We start from the raw sequence: 6,583 nt of genomic DNA, 5'->3' as shown, positions 1-6,583 counted from the left end.
GAAAGAGGTTGTGTGGTGGACCTGAGTGAGAGGTTTGGGGACAGACACTTTCCTCTTCGGCGAAGCTCTCATCGACTTCTATAAGTTTCATTTCAAAAGGGAGGTGAGAGAAGTGGGGGAGGGTTCCTGCCCCCCGAACTAAATTAGTTGAAAGTCGGATGAATGTTGCTCGAGTGAGTGAGTCTGCTCTAAGTTTGTGCCTGTAGGATGAAGAGGGCGGATGGGGGAGGGACGGCCTCTTCTGGCAGCCTTAGCGGTCGGGGGTGATCCAAGATCGACGGAGAGGATTCTTTGGCTACGCCTGGATGCTATTCCTTCTGTTGGAGAATTTTGCGCCTCCACATAATGAAAATATATATAACAGAAGAAAGAAAAGCACACTATATATTTCTAATATATTTTATAAGATATAATATTATGATGGTCTACAGGTTTCGCGTTTCGCTAATAAGGAGAGGGAAACTGGTGAAAACATTGTAGTTTCGTAGTCTCTTAAGAAGTTTTTAGTCCATGTATCGTAGAGGCACAAACGTTCTCAACCCTTGGCAAAAATATCTTAAATATAACGTAAATATTGTACTTCATTTTATCTTATTTCATTTCATCTCCTCGGAAAATTTGAATGACTTTTTTGTACTTGTATAGAAATAAACTAAGGGACGATTCCTTCATTTCTTCTGACTAACCTTATTACCATTATTACCAATATACTATTCTATACACTAGCAAAAATGTTTTTCACACACACACACACACACACACAATGTACAGAGAGAGAGAGAGAGAGAGATGCAGAATCATTTGGTATGTGCTGTTTCCAGTCGAGTACACAGGAGCAACGTAAAATGAAGTACGTGGCTTAAGTATACTACTGGTTCCGGGATCGTGCCGTCCTGTCCAAGAATCGAGCTGATGGCTTTACCATTTTGAAACTAATACTCTACTTAGAGCCCAAGTGCCTTCGCGGAACATAACCGACAGACAGGCGGGCAGACAGACAGAAATATAGACATGGATCACACATAGAGAAACACACACACAGAGAGAAAGAAACCTCTTGCACACAATCCACCCAACAACCGCACAGTCAGACGAGCAGACCGACACGCAGACAATGCTGTTATCTAATATTGGCAAGCGAATGGTCCGTACAACCTACAACCCTCCTCCTCCCGCCTTTCCTTTATCTTCCTCTCCCTACTGCTGCTCCTTCTACTGATGGGCGACACAAAACTCTGCAGATGACATTTGAAATATAAGGCGGTGATTAAACATTATCGTTGAATGAAGAAACGAGAAAACTCTTTTTATTTTCCCGCCTCCGGCGCAAAAACATTCACTTGTAATATCTTTCATGCTTCGTCCTTTTTCTTCTTCTTCTTCTTTTGTTTTTGCTTTGGTTATTTTTTTTTTAAATTAAGGGGGAGCAGTATGTGTGTGTGGGGGGTATTTTTTTTCTTCTTTTTCTTTTCATTTTTTTTCTTTGATTGAATGGAGTAAATAACGTGAATGACTGAGAAACAAATCATTTTTTGACAGCAACAACAGCAACACCGACATCATCGTCGTCACCATCATCATCAACAACAACAACAACAAATGAATCATCATCATTACAAGCAAGTGCATCATCTTCTTCATCAACAGCAGCAGCATATCATTGTCATCATCATCATCATCATCGTCATCATTATAAGCAACAAGATCGTTAATAACAACGGAAGCAACAGTAAAACCACAATGGAATTGCTACTACTACTACTACTACAAGAACATCAACAACACTGATCCAGAGAATCGTGTTATAGCGGGTTTTAAAAAGGTGGGGGGGGTCATAACTGGAACGCCTTTGATCATAGGTCTGTGTGTGTTTGTTCGGTAAGGCCTGACCTGGGACGAAGCTTCAATGACAACACTAACAACAACAACATCAGCAACAATACAAACAACAAATATATCTTATCTTTTACTTGTCATTAGACTGCGGCCATGCTGGGGCACAGCCTTCCAGAATTTTAGTCGGACAATCGACTCCAGTACTTAATTAAAAAAATAAAATAGAATTAAGCCTGGTGCTTGTTCTATCGGTCTGTTTTGCCGAACCGCTAAGTTACAAGGACGTAAACACACCAACTACTACTGCTACTACTACTACATTCACCATCGCCACCACCACCACTACCATTAACCATACCACATGTACCATCACCGTCACTGCTACAGTAACCACCATCATCACTACTACAACTAACTACCACCACTACAACCACTACTGCCACAACTAACATCACTAGTGGTGAATGTAGTAGTAGTAGTTGTAGTGATGATGGTGATGGTGGTGGTATTGTTGTTGGTAGTGCTGTTTGGTGGTGGTGGTGGTGGTGGTGATACTAACACCGTTCACCTCATCCACATCCTACCATTACAATCAACACCACCGATTTCACTGCCACCACTACTACAATAGCCATGACTATCACCACCACCACCACCACCATATAATACACACATACATAAATACACAAACACACACATACACATATATATACATGCACACACACACATACGTGTATGCATGCACACACACACACGTATGTTATACATACATAAATATAAATACACAGACACATACGTTATACATAAATATGCATAAATATAAAGACACACACAAACACACACACACAAATATTAAAACAAAGAATTGTTATTTTTGTGGGGGGGGGAGGTCTCTGTATGTGTGTGCGTGCGAGCGTATGTGTGCCTGGAAATATGTATGTATATATGTGCATATGTGTGTGCGTGCGCGTGCGTGCGTATGCGTGTGCTTGAAGGCTTTGCAAAGTGCTTCGCAGCAAGACTAACACAACATCCTAGCTGCCTGCTCCAGCTGTACATCCAATGATTTTGCTTCTATGCCACAGGTGAAAAAGCAGCAGAGCCAATTTCACAATCTTCTGCAACAGTTGATTGCAAATCTCGAATTGTCTTCGGCTGTCAAAGCTCGGGGATAGAAACCGCCATATTTTGTGTTTTTTTTAAAATAAGTTTCTTAATATTAAAAGCGTTCGCAGGAGTCCTGCCACCCACAATCGTTAATAACGAAGGCAATAATAGCTGTAAAAACAATGAGAACAGAGCAGAGCAACCACAAGAGATGGTTTATAATTATGGCAACAAAAATAGCAACGATTGTTCATTTATCTGTTTGTCTGTCCGTCCGTCATTCCTTCCATACATGCATCCAAAACATGGTCGCCATCTAAGTACATACATACATACACACACACACACACACACACATACATACATACATACGCATACATACATACATGTGTACCCTTAATGTAGTTCTCGGGAAGATTCAGTATGACAAAGCTTGGCCCCTTGAAATACAGGTAATATTCATTTTTGCCAACTGAGTGGACTGGAGCAACGGGAAGTAAAATGTCTTGCTCAAGGACACAACGCCTTGCCGGGAATCGAACTCGCAACCCTACGATGGCGAACCGAATACTGCAACCACTAAGCCAGGTGCTTTCACAGGTATCCATACATAATGACAATACATCCCTTCAGCTCTAAATATGAACATAGCATTATTTCGTCAGTCTTTACGTTCTGAGTTCAAATTCTGCTAAGGTTGACTTTGCCTTCCATCCTCTCGGAGTCGATAGATTCAGTACCAGTTGCGTACTGGGGTCGATCTAATCAACTGGCCCCCTCCCCACCCAATTTCGGGCCTTGTGCCTAGAGTAGAAAAGAATATGAACATAGCATACGTCTGGATATAACAGTGTTTGAGCCGTGGATACATCTCTGCCAAGAAACATCCAGATAACTGGCCACAAGTCCAGATGGAACTGCTACGCAGTCATCCACGCATCTTTCCTATGTTCCCCCTTCTGCTTGTTTCAGTCATTTGACTGCGGCCTTCACTCACAGTACTTCTGACATTGAAACTGCATGGCGACGCTTTGACAACATTGTCACCTATACATGCTCAAAGCACGCTTTTACGAAATTCACAGGCATGAAAAGAAACAGGCTCCCTAGAGAGAGAAAAAAACACTCACCAGGAGCATGGAAAGACTTGATTTCAAGAAAAAATTCAACCAGTTAAACTACTCCCACAAACAGCATTCACGTTGAACAACAATGAAAAGGTCTGAGTTGGAAAACCATCATCTGCAGATCAGTATGAAGACCTGCATTGAAAATCAAAGAGCTGCAGAGAAACAGTGAGTGATCAAAACAAATAAACAGAACCAAACTGCGTTTTATTCATGTGCCAATAAGCGTAGGACCGCCGCTGATTCATCCGTTGCTAAAGAAATGGCAGAAGTACTGCAGAAACAATACTGTTCTGTCATTAGTGATCCCACGGATATTGATGCAAGGATGTGAATGAAGTCGGACATATATATATATATATATATATATATATATATATATATATATATATATATATACTAGCCTGTATGGTCTGGCTAAGTCAAAATGTTTTTTTTGTATTCCTCCTTTCTACTTGGAGAGTTTAGATTTAATTATAGAAATATGTCCTTCTGTTCAAATTTAATTTCATTAAATTTATAAATTTCTATGTCTTTGTGCAGCTGAAGATGGCTCTACATTTTATATTTGATGCAATGTTCACATTGCTTAATTAAATGGAGTCGCATGAAACGATCGTACTGCATTACCTTTGGATTTCCTTGTTGCTTATTTTGATTATATATATATCTCCTAGCGTTTATAATAATTTTTCTATCATCTTGGCTCAACAGCCCTCACCGTTTGATTTTATTGTCTTGTTCTCACTGTCCTGTTCTTGTTAACACTTTCACCCTCCGCAAAAAAATCCCAAAATTTATTTAATTTGCTTTGCGGGAAGGACTGTTTCAACGAAGTCGCGTATTGTCCTTACCTTCGAAACGCGGAGTAGATGAAACAGGGACAACTGAAGAAGGGGTATACTCTTTATGTTGCATGTCTCGTTTCTCTGTTTGTTTGTTTTTCGTTGTTCGAAAAAAAGTTCGTTTTATGTTTTCGTTTCTCATTGTGTTTAACGTTTTTTTCATGTCCTGTACCCATATATGCATGTATATATACATATATATGTAGGTATATACATATATGTAGGTATATATGCATATATTTATATATTATTTATATATACATATGTATGTATGTATGTTTATGTATTTGTTTTGATATCTGCTAAGGGGAAAAAAATCTTCAATTCTTTCAGCTTTAATAAAATAGTATATTACTCTACATTTCGTATTCGAGTACTATTTTTTTCCACATCGTTTTGTGTCTGTGTGCTTACTTGCATGTGTGTGTGTGTGTATGTGTGTGTGTGTGTATGTGTGTGTGGATGTCCATTTATCTACATAAATTATGCACATGTGTATATACTATTTTGCTGGCTGTGTATCTGTTCAACTTGCTATACTTCACTTTATCTTTAATGTACATATGTGTGTGTGTGTGTGTGTGTGTGTGTGTGTGAACACGTGCATTTGTGTTACCTGTCCGTTCTTCCGTATTACCAAATCAATCCCTCCACCGTCACCACTGCCTTTCACCGCCTTACCCTCATCCTATCAATCCAGTCATGCATTTATTTTTCTGCTACCTCTTCTCTCTCTCTCTCTCTCTCTCTCTCACTCACTTGCTATCTATCTATCTATCTATCTATCTACCTATGCATCCATCCATCCATCTAACTACACCTGTCTCAATCTCCCGCTAAGGTATATAATTAAAACAGCGATTATGCTACAATACTACATAAGAAAATGTAGATGAACCAACGGTGCTTACAGTTTTAAAGGCCGTCACGACTGCATGTCATCAGAAAAGCAACAGATTTAATGCATGCATCAAAAAGTCTTCATCTTGTGAGGGAAAATAGCTTTTTACTGTTCGACGAATATTAATAAGCGAAATAATGAAAAATAATATTCACAAAACTATCGAAAACTAATGGAGTTAGTTGGTTCGGAAGGTAGATGTTTGGTTTTGGCGTTCCCCCCGCCCCACTTTCCACCAGGTGGTGTTGGTGTTGTTGCTGTTGCTTTCGTTTTATTATTTATTTATTTATTTTTGGTTATGGTTTTGTGGTTAAGAATCTCGTTTTGTAGTTACGTGGTTTCGGGTTCAATCTCACTGTGCGGTACATTGGGCAATCACTTCGGTTTTCGAGACGTCCGACACTATTAATAAATAAAGTTATTATCTGTTATCATATAGCTGTTTGTTTGTTTTATAAACATAAATCTGTCCTCAAATATCTTATGCACCCTGTGTATATATTCTAGTTCATGCTGGATGCCCCACAAAACATCTATCTTCCATACCAACGACTGGAGAGCCAACACATACAGAAGGAGCGAGAGTGAGCATCCTTGACAGAGCGAACATGTGATGTTAAACGATTTTGATTGGTGGCTATTACTTTTGACCACCGAGAAGACGTCGCTGTACAATGCAGTGATGCAGCCACTCAAAACTGGATCGAAATAGGCCGACGCGAGGACAGCTTCTAAGATTGGTGGTTGACTCTTTCGAAACTTTTCCA

This window comes from Octopus bimaculoides, chromosome 21 (assembly GCF_001194135.2).
Source record: "Octopus bimaculoides isolate UCB-OBI-ISO-001 chromosome 21, ASM119413v2, whole genome shotgun sequence".
NCBI classification, from domain to species: Eukaryota; Metazoa; Mollusca; class Cephalopoda; order Octopoda; family Octopodidae; genus Octopus; species Octopus bimaculoides.
This window is presented reverse-complemented; position numbering follows the sequence as displayed.